This window comes from Aquarana catesbeiana, linkage group LG01 (genome assembly GCF_042186555.1).
Source record: "Aquarana catesbeiana isolate 2022-GZ linkage group LG01, ASM4218655v1, whole genome shotgun sequence".
Taxonomy (NCBI): Eukaryota; Metazoa; Chordata; class Amphibia; order Anura; family Ranidae; genus Aquarana; species Aquarana catesbeiana.
The window spans coordinates 386,051,693-386,072,916 of record NC_133324.1 but is presented as its reverse complement, the minus strand read 5'-3'; the positions used below and the strand labels follow the sequence as shown (position 1 = coordinate 386,072,916).

At 43.0% G+C, this 21,224-nt stretch overlaps 1 protein-coding gene across 1 annotated transcript in view; it reads left to right on the top strand.

Annotated features, from left to right (window-relative positions):
* The window catches only part of PCSK5 (proprotein convertase subtilisin/kexin type 5), a 635,867-nt gene that overhangs the window by 582,684 nt on the left and 31,959 nt on the right, over positions 1–21,224 (top strand). The window lies entirely within an intron of this gene.

The following is a 21,224-nucleotide window of genomic DNA, read 5'->3' as shown; positions in this document are numbered from 1 at the left end:
TGTGTCTTTCCTACAGTTAATCATGGTGGTGGGAGTGTCATGGTCTGGGGCTGCATGAGTGCTGCCAGCACTGAGGAGGTACAGTTCATTGAGGGAACCATGAACGCCAACATGTACTGTGACATACTGAAGCAGAGCATGATCCCCTCCCTCCAGAGACTGGGCCGCAGGGCAGTATTCCAACATAATAACGACCCCAAACACACCTCCAAAATGACCACTGCCTTGCTAAAGAAGCTGAGGGTAAAGGTGATGGACTGGCCAAGCATGTCTCCAGACCTAAACCCTATTGAGCATCTGTGGGGCATATACTCAAAGGAAGGTGGAGGAGCACAAGGTCTCTAACATCCACCAGCTCCGTGATATTGTCCTGGAGGAGTGGAAGAGGAGTCCAGTGGCAGCCTGTGAAGCTCTGGTGAACTCCATGCCCAAGAGGGTTAAGGCAGTGCTGGAAAATAATGGTGGCCACACAAAATATTGACACTTTGGACCCAATTTGGACATTTTCACTTAGGGGTGTACTCACTTTTGTTGCCAGCGGTTTGGACATTAATGGCTGTGTGTTGTGGTATTTTGAGGGGACAGCAAATTTACACTGTTATGCCCCGTACAAGCGGAATGTCCGACAGAAAAAGTCCGACAGGAGCTTTTCATCATAGATTCCGATCGTGTGTATGCCTCATCGGACTTTCTACGTTGAAAATTCTGACGGACCTAGAAAGAGAACATGTACTAAATATTTCTGACGGAACCAATTCCTATCGGGAGAACCGCTCGTCTGTATGCTGTTCCGACATACCAAAAACGACGCATGCTCTGAAGCAAGTACGAGACGGAAGCTATTGGCTACTGGCTATTGAACTCCTCTTTCTAGTCTCGTCGTACGTGTTGTACATCACCACATTCTTGAAGGTCAGACTTTGGTGTGATCGTGTGTACGCAAGACAGTTTCATTGGAATTCCGTCGGAACCTTCAACCTTTATTCCGACGGGAAAACCGGTCGTGTGTACAGGGCATTATACAAGCTGTACACTCACTAATTTACATTGTAAAAAAGTGCCATTTCTCCAATGTTGTCACATGAAAAGATAGAATAAATCATTTACAAAAAAGTGAGGAGTGTACTCACTTTTGTGAGATACTGTACATAATATAAAATGTTTGTCTTCACCCTGACTGGATGCATCTTTTCTATTAAAATTGATCAAAAAAAAAAAGAAAGAATGTGTTTATTATTATTTCACATTCCTATAAAGTGATCCTTATATTTTGCATTGTTTTACCAATAATTACTCAGAAAATGCCACTAGCTGTGTTAGGTATTTAAAAAATATGACCCTCAGAATTCTTACTTAACATTCAACGCAGATTTGATCCAGAAGACAATAAAACACCTAATCTCTGTTATGTTTTTATACACAACAAAAAATAGCAGTGCCTCAAAAATAGAAAATCACCTTGTCAATAAAAGAAATTTACATCTTCACAGATAAAACTCACAAAATAATATTTTCAAATAATCTGGACCCCTGAGAACCTTGAGAAGTCTTAAAAGCTCACATACATTTACATCTCTAAAATTCATGTTCCATCACCATTATCATTTTCTGCTGCAGTGCCTGCTCTTGGGATAACATGTTTCGATGTGTGTCAGACTCAGTTTCTAGAAGCACTAATGCTGTTTAACCCATTGTAAGACACTTTCCAACACGGAATCCCCTTTGGTGTCCATGGATATATTGAAATGTTAGATAGATCTTAAATTGTTTCAACGTTTGTTTTACAAAGAACTAGCCTTGTATCACCATATCGCTAAAGTCTTTGTAAGCAAAGTCCCCAACCCTAAATCCCATGTTGTAGTAAAAGTAGCCCCCTCCTATATACATCAAAATAATTTCCAGTACTAATTATGGAATAAAACAAATGCTAATAATGGCCAAAACAGAAACACAGATAGTGAAAATGTTGTTTATCTGAATAGTGCGCATACAGTATATCCATGCCAGTAACAAAAGAAAAACAAACAAAAATTAAATATGAAAGGGTTTAAAAAAAGGATATGCAAAGGTTCGTTTTAAAAACAAAACAAAAAACAAACATGTCATACCTCCTCTGTGCAGTTAGTTTTGCATAGAGTGGCCCCAATCCTCCTCTTCTGGGGTCCCTCAGTGGCGCTTCTGGCTCCTCCTCTTCTCGAGTGCCCCATTGGAGAGCCGCTCTCCCTCGGGGCACTCATGTGTGTGCGCTCCTGTGTCCTGCTGCTGCTGTGTCCATTGACACAGACAGCAGGACTCGGCCCCGCCCCCCGGCTCCCACGTCATTGGATTTGATTGACAGCAACGCAGGCCAATGGTTCCTGCTGCTATCAATCTATCCAGTGAGGACCCGAGACATTGGCTGGAGCTGGTGTGCTCGTTCTCGTCGCTGGAAAGACCGGGCTCAGGTAAGTAAAACGGGGGCTCTGGGGGGCTGCTGCACTACAGGTTTTTGACCTTAATGTATAGAATGCATTAAGGTGAAAAACATTGAGGGCTTACAACCACTTAAAATAGCAGTGCACTATGGCAAATAATAGGGGAATACAGTAGCAGGGTGGTTCGGTAGTAATGAGCACAAGGAAGATTAAATTCTATTAGGACAACAAACTGGCAATTGTGAGGCAAGGTGGGCAGCAAATGAGCAATCATGATACTATGCTGACAGCAAATGGGCAGCAGATAGGTAGCGACAGAGGGGTTTATTTACTAAAGGCAAATCCACTTTGTACTACAAGTGCACTGCAAGTGCACTTGTAAGTGCAGTCACTGTAGATCGTTGTAGATCTGAGGGAAATCTGTGAAATGAGGGGAAGCTCTGCTGATTTTATAATCCAATGATGTGCAAGCAAAAATGCTGTTTTTTATTTTCCTTGCATGGCCCCCTTAAGATCTACAGTGACTGCACTTCCAAGTGCACTGCAAGTGCACTTTCAAGTGCACTTGCAGTGCACTTGTAGTGCAAAGTGGATTTGCCTTTAGTAAATAACCCCCAGAGTTCTGACATGCACACAAAATCTCAAAAACACAACCCAGTCCCCCCTCATTTTGGTTCCTTACTCTTTCCTTATACAGATGATGGCCCTGATCATAAATCTCAAGCGGCTTTGGATTAAGCTAATGATGTTAATAGTGTCTTTTCACGTCTGTTGCTCTCTCTTTCTGTCTCTCTCTACTATCTCAAAAGATGGCTTCCCTACAGGTCACAGTATGAGCCAAATGTATTTATTAATTTTTAACTTTAGTACACATTGCAGCTTTTTGCTTTGTGTTTGCGTTTGAACTGTGTTGGCAATGCTGCTCGACACAACCCAACAGGTATGTGAACCAGCCCATAACCTCTTCATATCCGCGCTATTGCCGAATGACGGCAACAGTGCGGACCTACATTGCCGGGGCAACGTCTATTGACGTCGTCCCATGCACGAGCGGCCTGCACGCCCCCTGCAGGGCGCGCGCGGCGCGCTTGGTGATCAGCGAGTTTATGAGACTCGCCTGATCACAGATCGGAGTAAGGGGTCGGTCCTGACCCCTTACCACATGATCAGCTGTCAGCCAATGACAGCTGATCATGTGATGTAAACAGAGCCGGTAATCGGCTATTTTTTCTCCTCACACTGACAGCGTGAGGAGGAAAAAAATATCCGATCACCGGCGGCCGTGAGAGAGACATCAGTCCCGATCATGGCAATCATCTGTGCCCCCTGCCAGTGACACCTAGCAATAGGCAGCACTGCCCCCTACCAGTGCCCACCAGCATCACCCATCAGTGCCCACAGTGCCACCCATCAGCACCCACAGTGCCACCCATCAGCGCCCACAATCAGTGCCACAACAACAGTGCTGCACATCAGTGCCACCTATCAGTGCCCATCAGTGTCACCTACCAGTGTCCATAAGTGCCCATCAGTGCCGCCCATCACTGCCCATCAGTGCCCCCCATCAGTCCCGCCCATCAGTGCCCCCCATCAGTGGTACCTATCAGTGCCCATAAGTGCCACCTATCCGTGCCACCCAACCGTGCCACCCATCCGTGCCACCCATCAGTGCCACACATCAGCGCCCATCAGTGGCCATCAGTGCCGCCTTATCTGTGCCCATCAGTACCGCCTTATCTGTGCCCATCAGTGCCGCCTTATCTGTGCCTATCAGTGCCGCCTTATCTGTGCCTATCAGTGCCACCTTAACTGCGCCTATCAGTGCTGCTTTAACTGTGCCTATCAGTGCCGCCTTAACTGCGCCTATCAGTGCTGCTTTAACTGTGCCTATCAGTGCCGCCTTAACTGTGCCTATCCGTGCCCATCAGTGCAGCCTATCAGTGCCCACCAGTGTCGCCTCATCAGTGCAAATCAATGAAGGAGAAAAATTACCTGTTTGCAAAATTTTATAACAAACTATGAAACATGATTTTTTTTTTCAAAATTTTCCATCTTTTTTTGTTTGTTTAGCAAAAAATAAAAATCCCAGCTGTGATTAAATACAACCAAAAGAAAGCTCTATTTGTGGGAAAAAAATGATAAAAATTTCATTTGGGTACAGTGTTGGATGACCGCAATTGTCATTCAAAGTGCGACAGCGCTGAAAGCTGAAAATTGGTCTGGGCAGGAGGGGGGTTTAAGCGCCCAGTAAGCAAGTGGTTAAAGCTGAACTCTGGGCAAAAAAATGTTTTCCCTTGTTGTGGGGCTGTGTCCACATTGCAGGGGTTTATTGCTTGTTTTTTTGTCTAGGGGAGAGATGACAGGAGATATACCTACCTGATTCTCCACGATCTTCCTGCACAAGACCAGTCCCAGCAGCTCCTGCACCCCTGTGGGGCCCCTTAGCTTTAGCAGTTTTGAGTGGTGGATTGTTCCTGTTGTCATCAGGCACAGAGCAGGCTCCATAGACCTGCTCTGGACATAAGGGCTCCAGGAGCAGTTCACGTCTGGATTGTGGGGGAGTGCCATTTGCTGATGGAGTGGAGGATCAGGTTAGTATAAGGCTTTCTCTTCTCCCCTGGACAAAATTAGCACTTAACCCTTGCAGTGCAGGTACAGTCATCATCAATGGCACATCAACCTTCAACAGAATCCTTCATTCAAAATTTAACACACTAGATGGGTACCTGTCATAAACTCCCCAACACTTACAAGAAAGCAAGACATGGCCTTCATGGTAATAAGCTGGCCCCATTATCCTCTCCTGCACCATTTCCTACTTTTCTTTGAAGTAAAATTGTGAGCTTTGTGGACCAGCACTTATAAGTTTGTTGGCCTGAAGGTGGTCCATTATCTCTAAACCAGTTACTACCCTGTTTCCCCGAAAATAAGACCTAGCGTGATTGTCGGTGATGGCTGCAATATAAGCCCTACCCCCCAAATAAGCCCTACCCTGTTTCCATGAAAATAAGCCCTACCCTGAAAAGAAGACCTACAAGGACTTTAACTAGGGCTTATTTGGGGGGTAGGGCTTATATTGCAGCCATCACCGACAATCACGCTAGGTCTTATTTTCGGGGAAACATGGTAACATAAAGGAAACCTGTATTGAGAAGGGACTGCCACTGCTGAGCTTGTTTTAAGAATACTAGTTGCCTGACTGTCTTTAGGTTCAGTACTTTCCGTCACTGACCTGCAATAAGCATACAGTTTAGAAAGTGAGGCTTCCTGCATACTTAATCCAGATCAGTGCTTCAGAAAGTACTAAAGCAGTTTCCATAGCTCCCAACTGTCCCTCATTTGGATGAACAGTCCCTCTTTTTGGGACCATATCCCTCTGTCCCTCTTTCCTCCTTAGTTAGGGGTAGATTTGCTAAAGGCAAAATGACTGTTCACTTTGCAAGGAATTTCGCCCAGAACTTAGTGAGTGAGGTGAAGCTCTGCTGACTTCCATTATCCAGTCATGTGCAAGAAGAAATGCTGTTGTTTTGATTACACTTGTTCTGATTTCTCACACATGGTTGGATATACTTTGCAACATGAAATTTCATCACACTAAGATTTAGGGGAAAAGTCCCTGGCAAAGTGCCACTTCCCTTGCAAAGTGAGAAGCCTGTTTGCCTTTAGTAAATCGACCCCTATAGGTAGGGGATAAGAGACATGTACTTTGCAAAGTAAAGTGTATTTGAATTCAGTTAATATACAATGAGTTTACATCTCATAATGAATTTAACAATCTCGAATTTAACATACGCCTGTCACTATCTTTTTAATATGAGCATATGATCAACAAAATATGTAAGCCAAGGTTACTTTTTGTGAAACGTGCATGTCAAAACAACCAGTTTTGACATGCAAACCTAGATTTAAACCTAGATTTAGAGACAGCTGTGTGACAACAAGTAATATGTAAGCCTCAACTTTTTTGCCTCCTCCACCTCCTGAGCCTCTCTATTGACTAGAGAGGATGCCTATTACATTAAAAGATGAATGCACATGTATGGGAGATGGTAAAGGTTGAACCAAGTGTAACTTTTAATGGAAAATTCATGATTTCCATATTGACTCAACCGCCTGTATCTCTGGACTTGCTTATCATTTTGATGTGCAAATTTTCTACTGAAGAAAACTTTAATTATGCATGTCATATAATTAAAATACTGTAGTATTGGTGTTTTTAAGATTTTGGAGTGCTGGCTAGTTACATTGCCCACGGTGATGGGTCGGGACTAGCACCTTGGAACGGTGTGTCCATTTTTTGCCTGAAGCTGTATGTGCACCCTTGTTCTGTTTCCTGGCTAGTTACATAGGCTAGTTGAATAAAGACACCCGTCCTCTAGCTTAGATAGAGGGTATAAGAAGTGTAGGTACAGAAAGTACTACAAGAAAGTAAAGAAGTAGGGATGAGCTTTCTGTTGGCGTCGAACATGAGTTTGACTCGAACATTGGCTGTTCACCCGTTCATCGAAAACCGAAAATTATGGGCCGTTTGCACCAAATTTGAGTGGCGCGTAACGGCCCATAATGCACTGCGGGAGTGCAGTGCATTGCTGTATGATGATTGGCCAAAGCATGCACCATGACCTGCATGCTTTGGCCAATCCCAGCACCCTCAGCTAAGAGAGCCATAATTGGCCAAAGGCAAGGTGCATTTTGCCAATCATGGCTCATGGGGACTAAGTCCATGCCCCACACTATATAAGGCTGCCTGCACGTCGGCCCTGTGTAGTGTGTTGTTGGCATGGATGGAGAGAGAGTGTCATTTAGATTGAGCAGGCAGGCAGGCAGGCAGGCAGGTTATTCAGTTAGCTGCAGTGTATTTAATATATATATACAGACAGTCTCGTGTATATATATATATATATATATATATATATATATATATATATATATATATATATCCACTGCATACAGTTTAGCTATATCTGACTGCAGGCCGTTCCTGGTGTACTTTTTCTAATATACTTCAGGCAGGCAGGTTATTCAGTTAGCTGCAGTGTATTTAATATATATATATATATACACAGACAGTCTTGTATATATATATATATATATATATATATATATATATATATATATATATATATATATATATATATCCACTGCATACAGTTTAGTTATATCTGACTGCAGGCTGTTCCTGGTGTACTTTTTCTATTATAATTCAGGCAGGCAGGTTATTCAGTTAGCTGCAGTGTATTTAATTAATATATATATATATATATATATATATATATATATATATATATACAGTGGGGCAAAAAAGTATTTAGTCAGCCACCAATTGTGCAAGTTCTCCCACTTAAAAAGATGGGAGAGGCCTGTAATTGTCATCATAGGTATACCTCAACTATGAGAGACAAAATGTGGAAACAAATCCAGACAATCACATTGTCTGATTTTTGAAAGAATTTATTTGCAAATTATGGTGGAACATAAGTATTTGGTCACCTAAAAACAAGCAAGATTTCTGGCTCTCACAGATCTGTATCTTCTTCTTTAAGAGGCTCCTCTGTCCTCCACTCATTACCTATATTAATGGCACCTGTTTGAACTTGTTATCAGTATAAAAGACACCTGTCCACAATCTCAAACAGTCACACTCCAAACTCCACTATGGTGAAGACCAAAGAGTTGTCAAAGGACACCAGAAACAAAATTGTAGACCTGCACTAGGCTGGGAAGACTGAATCTGCAATAGGCAAGCAGCTTGGTGTGAAGAAATCAACTGTGGGAGCAATAATTAGAAAATGGAAGACATACAAGACCACTGATAATCTCCCTCGATCTGGGGCTCCACGCAAGATCTCACCCCGTGGGGTCAAAATGATCACAAGAACGGTGAGCAAAAATCCCAGAACCACACGGGGGGACCTAGTGAATGACCTGCAGAGAGCTGGGACCAACGTAACAAATGCTACCATCAGTAACACACTACGCCGCCAGGGACTCAGATCCTGCAGTGCCAGACGTGTCCACCTGCTTAAGCCAGTACATGTCTGGGCCCATCTGAGGTTTGCTAGAGAGCATTTGGATGATCCAGAAGAGGATTGGGAGAATGTCAAGTGGTCAGACGAAACCAAAGTAGAACTGTTTGGTAGAAACACAATTCGTCATGTTTGGAGGAGAGAGAATGCTGAGTTGCAACCAAAGAACACCATACCTACTGTGAAGCATGGGGGTGGCAACATCATGCTTTGGGGCTGTTTCTCTGCAAAGGGAACAGGACAACTGATCCGTGTACATGAAAGAATGAATGGGGACATGTATTGTAAGATTTTGAGTGCAAACCTCCTCCCATCAGCAAGGGCATTGAAGATGAAACGTGGCTGGGTCTTTCAGCATGACAATGATCCCAAACACACCGCCCGGGCAACGAAGGAGTGGCTTCGTAAGAAGCATTTCAAGGTCCTGGAGTGGCCTAGCCAGTCTCCAGATCTAAACCCCATAGAAAACCTTTGGAAGGAGTTGAAAGTCGGTGTTGCCCAGCGACAGCCCCAAAACATCACTGCTCTAGAGGAGATTTGCATGGAGGAATGGGCCAACATACCAGCAACAGTGTGTGACAACCTTGTGAAGACTTACAGAAAACATTTGACCTCTGTCATTGCCAACAAAGGATATATAACAAAGTATTGAGATGAACTTTTGATATATAGATATATATATATATCTATATATATATAGATATATATGCACTGCATACAGTTTAGCTATATCTGACTGCAGGCCGTTCCTGGTGTACTTTTTCAAATATACTTCAGACGGTGTACATAGTAAACAGTACTGTGCACCCCTAGTGCAGTTGCTATTACTTTTCTGGTGGTGTACACAGCACATCTCCAACGAGGCAGGATGCCCTCCAGGGGGCAGCTTAAGGGCAGCCACCCTATTGCATCACACCACAGAGCTAAGCAGGTGCCGGGCACTGCTGACTCCCCACATATTTTGAAAAGTTCTTTGGTGTGGGCCTTTTTTGACACGTGTGCAGCCGATCGCATCGTTGCTGTTTGCAACATATGTCTGAAGCGTATCAAGCATGGCCAAAACAGCAGCCGCTTGGGCACCACATGCTTGACCATGCAGTCTGTTGGCAACAGCACTTAAAAGACCCACGTCAAAGAACAAGGCGGGCCTCTCCTTGCTCCTCATCAGCTGGAATCTCCAACCCCACTATACCTCCAGTCCTCTCAGAAACCTGCACTGAGAGGAATAAAGGTATAGAAATAGGTGTCCCAAGTACTTGCAGCCAATCTGCTAGCGGTGCACCAACATCCGATTTTAGCAGCAAATTCCTCTACCCCAGTTGCTAAAGCGTCAAAAGAAATTCGGTCCCAGCCATCCACATGCTCAGCGTCTGAATTCTAGCTTGGCCAAATTGCTAGCATAGCAACTGCTGCCTTTTCAGCTGGTAGACTCTGCCCCCTTTCGTGAATTTGTGGAATGTGCAGTACCTCAGTGGCAGGTTTCAAATGCCATTTCTTTTCACGGAAGGCCATTCCGGCTCTCTACCAGCATGTGGAATGCAATATCTTGGCCTCGTTGGACAGGGCAGTCAGCAGTAAGGTGCATATTACTGCTGACTCATGGTCCAGCAGGCATGGACAGGGACGTTACCTTTTTTTCACGGCGCACTAGGTAACTCTGCTTGCAGCTGGGAAGGATGTAGGACAGGGTTCAGTATTGTTGGAGCTTGTTCCGCCACCATGCTTCCAAAATGCTAGTGGTGATTCTGCCACAGCTCTCTCCTCCACCCCCTCCTCTTCTTCTTCCTCTATGGCCTCTTCCTCTGCAAATTTATCCTCTGAACCAGCGGTGCTCCGTAGGCGCTACGCAAGCATGCAGGCAAAAAGATTCCATGAGGTTCTTGAGTTGGTCTGCTTAGGGGACAGGAGCCACACTGGGGCAGAGATTCTGTCAGCTCTGCAGGGGCAGGCTCAGAGGTGATTGACGCCACGCCAGGTTCAGCCAGGAACGGTTGTATGCAACAATGGCACCAACCCCCTCTCTGACCTCCGACAGGGACACTTGACCCATGTTCCCTGTTTGGCTCACATCCTGAATTTGGTGGTGCAGCGGTTCTTGAGCAGGTACCCTAGCTTACAGGATCTCCTGAGGCAGGCCAGGAAAGTCTGTGGTCATTTCCGCCAGTCATATAATGCCAGTGCTCGGCTGGCTGACATTTAAAGAGAATGCAACCTGCCCAAGAACCGCCTCATTTGTGACATGCCCACCAGGTGGAACTCAACATTGGCAATGCTGCAGTGGCTGCACACACAGCAGAGGGCCATCAATGAGTACCTGTGTGAGTATGGCACCAGGACAGGGTCAGGGGAGCTTGGCTTCTTTTCGCCACGCCAGTGGCTACTGATCAAGGATGCATGCACTGTCCTCTCACCATTTGAGGGGGCCACGAAGACGGTGAGCAGTGAAAGTGCACGCATCAGTGATACTGTCCCCCTTGTCTTCCTGTTGGAGCATATGCTTTGTGGAATAATGGACAGGGCACTTGAGGCAGAACAGGGGGAGGAAGAGGAGGACTTCCTTACCTCTCAAGGTCCCCTTTATCCAGATACTAGTATTCATGCAGGCCCGCCGATCACACAGGAGGAAGAAGAGGAGGAGGAGGATTGTGTCAGCATGGAGGTGGAGGATAACACTCAGCATCAGCAGCAGTCTTAGCAGTCTTCAAGGGATCGTTTGCAGTCCCCAGAAACCCATAGAGTTGTACATGCCTGGGAGGAGGGGGTTGAGGATCATGTGATCCTTAGTGACCCAGGGGACTCAGGTTCGAATGCCTCTGCAAACTTACGCTGCATGGTGGCCTCCCTAATCCTGCAAAGCCTGCGAAAGGACCCTAGGTATCAAGGAGAGGGATCATTACTGGCTGGCAACCCTTCTTGATTCACGTTACAAGGCTAAGGTTGTAGAACTTATCCGGCCTTCGCAGAGGGAGCAGAGGATGAAACATCTTTGGGAGGCCTTGCAGAAAGGTTTGTGCAATGCGTTTCCAGAGCCTGGGAGCTTACAAGCTCCAGGTGCTGAGGCTTTGTTCAGTCACAGAAAGAGCGGTGGAGAAGGTGGCCGGCTGACCGATGCCTTCAGACAAATCTTCAGTCCTCAGCGCCCAGGTCTGATCGGTTCCAGCAACCATCGCCAGCGTCTGAATTACATGGTGCAGGAATATCTAGGGGCAAGATCAGACTTTTCCACCAGAACATCCACTGAGTTACTGGGTCTGGAGGATGGACCACTGGCCAGAGCTTGCTCAATATGCAATTGAGCTACTGGCCTGTCCTGCATCCAGCGTTCTATCTGAACGCACATTCAGTGGTGCTGGAGGCTTTGTAACCAATCACAGAGTGTGCCTGTCCACAGACTCTGTTGATCGGCTCACATTCATAAAAATGAATTAGTCTTGGATCACCAGCTACCAAGCACCTGATGCTGATGTAACTGATTGATTTTTCTATGCATGTGGGTTCCCTTGAAGACTGCATATGCTGAGTGACTATCCTATTATGCTGAGTGACTATCCTATTCCTCCTCAATTTTCATGATGATAGTTTCTAAGAATATTTTCGGTTCAGGGCACCACCACCACTACCTAAGGCCCAATTTTTCATCCCCTGTTAAACAGGGGCGTGTAATTACAATTTTTGATCTAATATTTAACAGCAGGGCCTGTTCCTGCGCTCAACAAAAGTATCTGTGAGGCTTTACAGTGTTGTGCCACCACCACCACTGCCTAAGGCCCAATTTTTATGCCCCTGTTTAACAGGGGCATGTAATTACAATTTTTGATCTAATATTTCACAGCAGGGCCTGTTCCTGCGCTCAAAAAAAGGATCTGTGAGGCCTTACAGTGTTGTGCCACCACCACCACCGCCTAAGACCCAATTTTTATGCCCCTGTTTAACAGGGGCGCGTAGTTACAATTCTTGATATAATATTTCACAGCAGGACCGTTACAACGCCCACCAAGAGTAACTGTGAGGGCTTACAGTGTTCTGGTACCACCAACACCTAAGGCCCAATTTTCCACAGAGTGCATAGGGCAGGCCGTATAGTATATACAGGCAGTCCCCTATTTTCAAACATCCGACTTACAAACGACTCCTACTTAGAAACGAAGGGAGACAACAGGAAGTGAGAGGAAATCTACCACTAAGAAGGGAAATTCTCTCCTGTAATGCCCTGTACACACGGTCGGACATTGATCGGACATTCCAACAACAAAATCCATGGATTTTCTCCGACGGATGTTGGCTCAAACTTGTCTTGCATACACGCGGTCGCACAAAGTTGTCTGAAAATCTGATCGTTCTGAACGTGGTGACGTAAAACACGTACGTCAGGACTATAAACGAGGCAGTAGCCAATAGCTTTCGTCTCTTAATTTATTCTGAGCATGCGTGGCACTTTGTGCGTCGGATTTGTGTGCACACGATCAGAATTTTCAACAACAGATTTTGTTGTCGGAAAATTTTACAGCAAGCTCTCAAACTTTGTGTGTCGGAAATTCCTATGGAAAATGTGTGATAGAGCCTACACACGGTCGGAATTTCCGACAAGGTTCTATCACACATTTTCCATCGGAAAATCCTATCGTGTGTACAGGGCATTAGAGTTAATATGGGAAAAAGGTGTCTCCACCGATGCTTTATCACCAATCCTTGTTTCCCTAATAACACAAAATTTTCTAAATCCAATTGTCATTGGGATAGAAAGTGAAATGAAATCTTCTAAACAGGGGCACAGACAGCAAAACAAATGTTACAGGGGTGATGATAACCCTTCCCTATGTTATCCAAAAAGCTTAAAAATAGATTTTTTGGCTGGAGCTACACTTACAAATTGTACCTGTTCCATATTACAAACAGATTCAACTTAAGAACAAACCTACAGTCCCTATCTTGTTTGTAACCCAGGGACCGCCTGTATACTGCTTCTGTTCAGAGTATATAGGGCCTGGGGGCCCCACGCCTTTTTTTCTTTTAATTTGGGTTCCCCTTAATTCCATACCAGACCCAGCTGCCTCTTCCTAAATCTTGCAGCCAGCCCCCTGATGATGCACTACCAGGCTCACCCTCCTCCAGCTTTAGATTGCAGAGGGAGTGAAGGCTACAATGGTGCAGTCATTTTTCTGTGCGAAGGACCACATTCATGTAGTGACTGGTTTACTTTAAAGTGGTAGTAAACTGGCAAAAAGAAAAAAAAATAAACTGGTCCCCTGCAGGTTTATGCCATAATGTGCTAGTATGCACCACATACTAGCACATTATGACAAACTTACCCTTTAAACAAAGCCCTCCAGCAGCACACTATCACCACTGCTAGGGCTTCCATTTTCACCCAGTTTTCCTTACAGGTTTTCAGGCTCATGGGAGCAGGCATGTACTGACCATCGGGACTACCGGGAGTTTCCCGGTGGGCCGATGGCTCAGTGGGACAGTTTCAGTGTCAGCCTGTCAAAGTAATGACTGCGCGGCTCGCACAGCCATTAATTTGAGCACCGCTGTATTGCCTATAAGAGAAATCAACTAGAACGGCTAATGGCCAGTGAAGAGGGGGGCTTCGGTGGTCATCGGGGTTGGCCAGTCGGCCGGGGGGCGGATTTGTCCAGCTGGCCGCTGTGGGAGAGACCTGTCATCTGCACTGTCCATCACCTCACCTCATAGTGCTCAACCCAGCTCAGCCTCAGCGCCACTGCATTGCTGAAAAGCAGCCAATGGCCGTGTAGCAATGTTGGTTTCTGAAATTCCAGCCAATGAGGCTGTAGCAATGTTCCTGCATGACATTAGCCCTCCCACTTCACGCAGTGATGTGAGAAGGAGGAGAAAAATACAGAGGAGAATAGGTGAAATAATGAGTATATTTTCAGTTAACACATTTTATGTTTTGCATTTATGTTGATATCAAAAGAAAAGGACATCCTCTGCTCTCTTGACTCTGATGTGATCATTGACAACGTTGCAGAGAAAAGTGAATTGTTTTCTAAGCTTCTTCTATAGGCCCTAACAGTGCTTTTTGACCTTTTTGGATGGTTAGCCGTTTATACTGCCTTGTTAATTCGCATTGTATGTTTGAGTGGTTTCCCTGTCTTTTTATGTTTGTGATTCCCCGCCCGGCGACATCACTTCCAGAGTTACTGCCGGGTATTGCAGGCTCCGGCGCTGTGATTGACGTCACTCCCACGTATGTGCCATTGATTCAGTGTGCATGTGCCGATGACGTCCACAGATATCTCCTAAACCGTGCAGGTTTAGGAGATATCTGTGGTAGCTACAAGTAAGCCTTATTATAGGCTTACCTGTAGCAAAAAGTGGTTGTAAAGAGTTTACAACCATTTTAACTTTTATTGCTTTTAAGTCTAATGCCCTGTACACACGGTCGGACATTGTTCGGACATTCCAACAACAAAATCCTAGGATTTTTCCCGACGGATGTTGGCTCAAACTTGTCTTGCATACACACGGTCACACAAAGTTGTCGGAAAAATGGGGCAGTAGCCAATAGCTTTCATCTCTTTATTTATTCTGAGCATGCGTGGCACTTTGTGCGTCGGATTTGTGTACACACGATCAGAATTTCCGACAACGGATTTTGTTGTCGGAAAATTTTATAGCAAGCTCTCAAACTTTGTGTGTCGGAAAATCCGATGCAAAATGTGTGATGGAGCCCACACATGGTCGGAATTTCCGACAACAAGGTCCTATCACACATTTTCCATCTGAAAATCCGACCGTGTGTACGTGGCATTAGTGTTAAAGATGAGGTCTTTTTGAACCCAGATCTCACATTTAAGAGGTCCTGTCATGCTTTTTTTTCTATTACAAGGGATGTTTACATTCCTTGTAATAGGAATAAAAGTGACCCAAAATTTTTTTTTTAGAAGGACAGTGTAAAAATAAAAAATAAAAAGTAAAATAAATAAGCCGCAAAATTTAGAGCGGGAGCAATAATTCTAGCAAAAGACCTCTTCTGTAACTCAAAACTGGTAACCTGTAGACGTTTTTAAACGTCGACTATGGAGGTTTATAAGGGTCAAAGTTTGCCACCATTCCACGAGCGGGCACAATTTTGAAGCATGACATGTTGGGTATCAATTTACTCAGTGTAACATCACCTTTCACAATATAAAAAAATTTGGGCTAACTGTACTGTTGTCTTATTTTTTACGTCAAAAAAGTGTATTTTTTCCCCAAAAATTGTGTTTGGAAGAACGCTGCGCAAATACAGTGTGACAAAATATTGCAACAACCGCCATTTTATTCTCTAGGGTGTCTTTAAAAAATGTATATACTGTTTGGGGGTTCTAAGTAATTTTCTAGCAAAAAAAAAAAAGATTTTAACTTGTAAACAACAAGTGTCAAAAAGAGGCTCGGACCTTAAGTGGTTAAAAAAAAAGCCGTTTATACTTACAATGGAATGTTTTTACTTATGTTTTTTTTTTGCACAATTGTGTATAATTTATATACTGTTTCTGTGTGTGTTTGCAAAATTAAAGTGGGCCAGTCTGGATAAAGTCCAGGGCCAAATTTTTGTCCCAGTCCAGCCCTGCAGGGGAGTCATGATCGCTGCTTGGCACTCTGCATTCCACGGCACACTCTGTATGCCCTGAATGCAGAGCGTCACTGCTAAAGCGCAGGTAACGTCATCGGCTATTGCTGATGTGAATACCCCTAAACCTATTGCACATTTAGGAGACATTCATTGCACCTACAGGTAAGCCTTATTAAGTTTACCTGTAGGTACAAGTTCACATACAGAGTAAACTACTGCTTGAAGCTAATATTGAACGTTGTACATTCTTTATAGTAGTCGTCATTTTCTTTTTTTTCTTTTTTTTCTTTTTTTGACACGTAAGATTTTTATTTTGTTTTTCTGCTCCTGGATAAATACATACAATTTCACATGACATGTGATAGAAAACATTATATTGTTCTGACACTCACACTGTGCAGATAATAAACATGTAGTTTCAGAAAGATGTGTTTGCATATTCAAGTGAATGAAGGGAGCTATTTACAAAAAAAGCAGATATAATACTTTTCTATAATAATTTTTCATTCTATACATCCTCAGTGAAAAAAACAAAAGAAAAACAGGAGAGCTGTCTTATTTTATGAGTGGCGCTAAGCAATTAAACAGCATTCCAGACTTCTGTAGTGTTTCGTAGGATATCTTACTGCAGGGCACACTCTGTGAAGGGAGAACACAAAACACACAAAGATTTTTGATGCATTATTGACTATTTCTTTGCACATTATCTGTCTTTTATTGTATATAATGCTGGTGTGTTGGCACTGTTTAGGCAGGGGTATAGGAATCATGTTTTCCATCTGTGTTCTTACCTGTTTTTATTGTTCTTGGTTTCTTTTCACTCTTCTGTATTCTCCATTTCTGCTTTTTTTTTGTGCTGTGAACATAAGACAAGAGGGTTCATTTCTTTGTCTTTGCTTTAGGCACCAATGTACCATCTCCCATGTAGCAGCTGTTCAACCCATACTCACCTTTGCTCCAATAGTGTATCATTCACATCTTTGTTGTATGGCTCACATATGCTTTTGCTCTTCTATTATACTCTGCATGTGTCTAATAATGGATGAGAATTGTATTGCAAAGGGCATACATTATATTCACTGAAGAATGATTTTTTTTTCTTAGCTGTGTAGTTTTGAAGATTTTAAATTAAACTCTAGCCCAATTTTTTTTTTTTTAGTTTTGGATAGGTAGAAGAAGTGTTATGCCGCGTACACACGGTCGGATTTTCCAACGGGAAATGTTGGATGTGAGCTTGTTGTCGGAAAGTCCGACCGTGTGTATGCTCCATTGAACATTTGCTGTTGGACAAATGTTTGATAGCAGGTTCTCAAATTTTCCGCCAACATAACTTTGTTGTCGGAAAGTCCGATCGTGTGTACACAAGTCCGTCGCACAGTTCACGCATGCTCAGAATAAAGCAGAGGGAGCCTCAATGGATATCGAACTTCCTTTTTCTCGGCTCGTCGTATGTCTTGTACGTCAACGCATTACAACGTTCGTAATTGTTGGCCAACATTTGTGTGACCGTGTGTATGCAAGACAAGTTTGAGCCAACAACCTTCGAACAAAAATCCACGGTTTTGTTGGCGGTAAGTCCGATCGTGTGTACGGGGCATTAGAATTTATGTAAGGATAGTACTGTCCCCTCATTTTTTTTTTTTTCTTAGGAAAAAATTTCTTAGCACAGACACAACAAAAATGAAAAACATCTTATTAGAGTAGAGAAGAGCTAGAATCTAGATGGAGCTATCTTTTTATTGCTGTGCCCCCATTTGAGATATCCACTTAGTTCCTATGTCTTCATTAGGACAGGGTCTCCATTAGGCACTGTTTTGGCTCATCATTGGATACTAGTTGTAAAAGGTGAATCAGGTTCATATGGGGCACATGCCCTCTTCATAAACAATATATAAAAAGAATGTCACTCTAAAGAAATGAGAGTCCAAGATTGTTTAGGCTTCATTCCCACAGGCGTTCTGTGGGGAGCAGGGGCATAAAAAAAGTTGGTTAACCCAAGGTTTAATGTCCCCGAACTGTCCTCCTAAACTGTACAATGGCAGACAATGAGGGTAATACATATAGTTGTGGCCACATTGCTTTGCTTTGCAGCATGTCAAAATTATACAGCATTTAGCGGGCAGTAAGGCCACCAAAAGCAATACATGCAAGTGAACATGGCAGCACTGTAACCATGAGCCACACGCTTGGCTCTCGGTTGTGGAGTGGCATTTTAATAGAAAAAAGGCTGAAAAAAGGGCATCCAGGAAGCCAAAGGATCACTTCCTGAATGCCAGGCAGATGCTGCTCTACTGCCCTTTGATAAGCCACCTCAGGTCACTTTTTAGAGGGGCAGAAGAGTGTGCCACTTGATGATGTTCATTCCCAAGACAAACTAAGTATTCCACTAGAACATGAAGAAAAGAGATATTACCCTGTGGAGACATAATAAATCTCAGAATGGATATAAGATTTACCCCATTTTAAGGAAAGCTAACAAAAAGTTTAAGAACACTGCACAACCTATCACCAGGCATTGTGTATCAACATCAACATTATTCAAATATTATTTAATCTCCTAATGGCTACCTCCATCAGTGTATGCTGGTATGGCAATTCCAATATTGGCGTGATCTTTACTCATACTCCATCTGAATCTTTCAAATTTTTGTAGAGGATATGTACACCCTTATTGGATAACAGTCTGGCAACCAGATGGTCCTAGGGCCACATTGTCATCTTTGTTCATTTTATGTAAAGTTTTGTTTGGCAAGTTTGTACTGGAGCAAAGATGACTGTTGTGAAATCATATTCTGGGCATGAATTTGATATTGAGTCCCACATGGAGCTGGCATGGCAGCACATCATTTTAGCTGGAAATGCTGAACCTGCCAATGCAAATTCGTGAAATATTTTTGATAATAAAAACAAACTCCTTCATAAAAAAAAAATAAATAAAAAAATGCAACATCAGTGCAATATAATACAAGGAGAATGGTGTAACTGGTGTTATGCTGCCACCTAGTGTGCAGTCACTGGAGCACAACAGACATAAAAACAGCTGTGTAGCATACAGTACAGAACAGAAGGAATAATTCAATGCACTGTGGTTGATTTACGAAGGAATAGAGAATGTTTAATTAGGAAAGTGAGTTTTCAGTTTGAAAAGAAAAACTGTAATGACTTCTGTTAACCAATCTTTTGCAAACAAACTCCCTGCTTTTTTAAAATTTGCACTTAAATTTGCATTTAAAATGTGATCATCACTTCATCTAATTTTACATTCAGTTTGCAAAATGAACAGTCTCTATTTCTTTAGTAAAGTAACCTCAGTAAGAATAATAGATTAATTGTATGTCTGTTACATTCTTTGTTTCATAATGAAAATGTATACTATTATGTGACATTTGCCCCAATACACCCTTTTACCCTCTACTACTTTGATATATACTTTATATTGCTATTTGCACTATAAAGTAGAAAGTAATATTTAAAGAACACCTGTCATAAGATAAGTATGTCAGCTGCCTTTGCTGACAACACCAGGACATGTAGACTCAAAACTACTGAAACTGCACCTAGCATTTTCAGAAGGAGAAGTCAGCAATGAGTCCTACATTTTTTTCATGACATGTTCTCAATATATTGAAATACCCCACTGTAAGAAGAAGTGTTCCTATTCTTTAGACTATTTGACCTTTGCTTTGTAAAAAAAATTGCTGGGAACTACAGTGCATTTTTTTTGCTTTTCCTTTACTGCAACTCATTTACCTCCTATAAACTAAATAACCCCAACTCCACCCTGTGTCCAATATAAAATGCCCATACCACTGCTGATGTATTGTATCACACCCTTTCAGTAATTAGTAACATATACCTCATATATTCGTCATATTGTTTGCTGCTTTTGTCCAAATCAGGAAATTTCCCTTCACCTCCTGTCCTAGAAACACAAGTCAAGGGAAATTTCTCTCTTAAACATTGGAATATTTCTTCCCTATTCCCATGTTTCACTGTTCTACTGAACCATTTTTCCACTCACTTTCTTTTCCAGTGGTAACAGTCTCCTAAGCAAAAACAGCAAAAAAAATGACAAGAGTTCTAACCCTTCCTCCACTCATTACAAAACAAAAATAATGCTTTGGCTTTGATCACTAAAGGCCCGTACGCACGATATGAAAATCGGAAGTAAAATTTCGTCCGCCGAACGATCTGACGATTTTTGATCGTTAGTATGGTGCTTTCGACAGCCGATTCCGTTTTTTTGTCCGACAAAAGCTGGGTGTGCAGACTATACCATTTTTGTTTTTGTACAAAAAAAAGCAAGAATATGCATGCTCAGAAACGAAAGAATACATACAAAACTATTCAACACATTGGGGGAGATGTACTAAAACTGGTGAACTGAGAATATGGTGCAACTGTACATGGTAGCCAATCAGTTTCTGACTTCAGCTTGTTCAATTAAGCTTTGACAATAAAACCTGGAAGCTGATTGGTTTCTATGCAGAGCTGCACCAGATTTTGCACTTTCCAGCTTTAGTAAATAACCCCCATTACATCCCTTCTGAAGTTGCATTCTGTCGTACGAGAATTTTCATATGGTGAGTAACCTCTTCACTTTCGACATGAGACTAGCATGCCACAAAAAACGGATGAACATTGGTCCGAAAATCTGATCGTGCGTATGAGGCTTTACTTTCTTAAATTAATGATACAAGTTTAAAGGGAAACAGGAGTATGGATAACACTTATTGGTGGAGGGCTATATGATCTGACAAGAAGTCAGGGCAAATCTCCCTATTGAGGATAAAGGCCACAATAAATCTCAACAGAGGTTTAACCCACTGTATGCAAAACATTTTGGCTGGAGTTCTGCTTCTAAATGACTTTTACCAGGCCATGGCATATTACAAGAATTAATTGAATTAACACTTTTATATTTTATCGGATGGATTAATGCTGTTATGAATTGTTAGCATATTAGCACTTTTGTTTTGGAACGTTTTTGTGTTACGCTTATGCCGCGTACACACGAGTGGACTTTTCGACCGGACTGGTCCGACGGACTATCCGACAGACTTTCGATGGACTTCCAAAGGACTTTCCCAACGAACGGACTTGCCTACACATGATCACACCAAAGTCCGATGGATTCGTACGTGATGACGTACACCGGACTAAAATAAGGAAGTTGATAGCCAGTAGCCAATAGCTGCCCTAGCG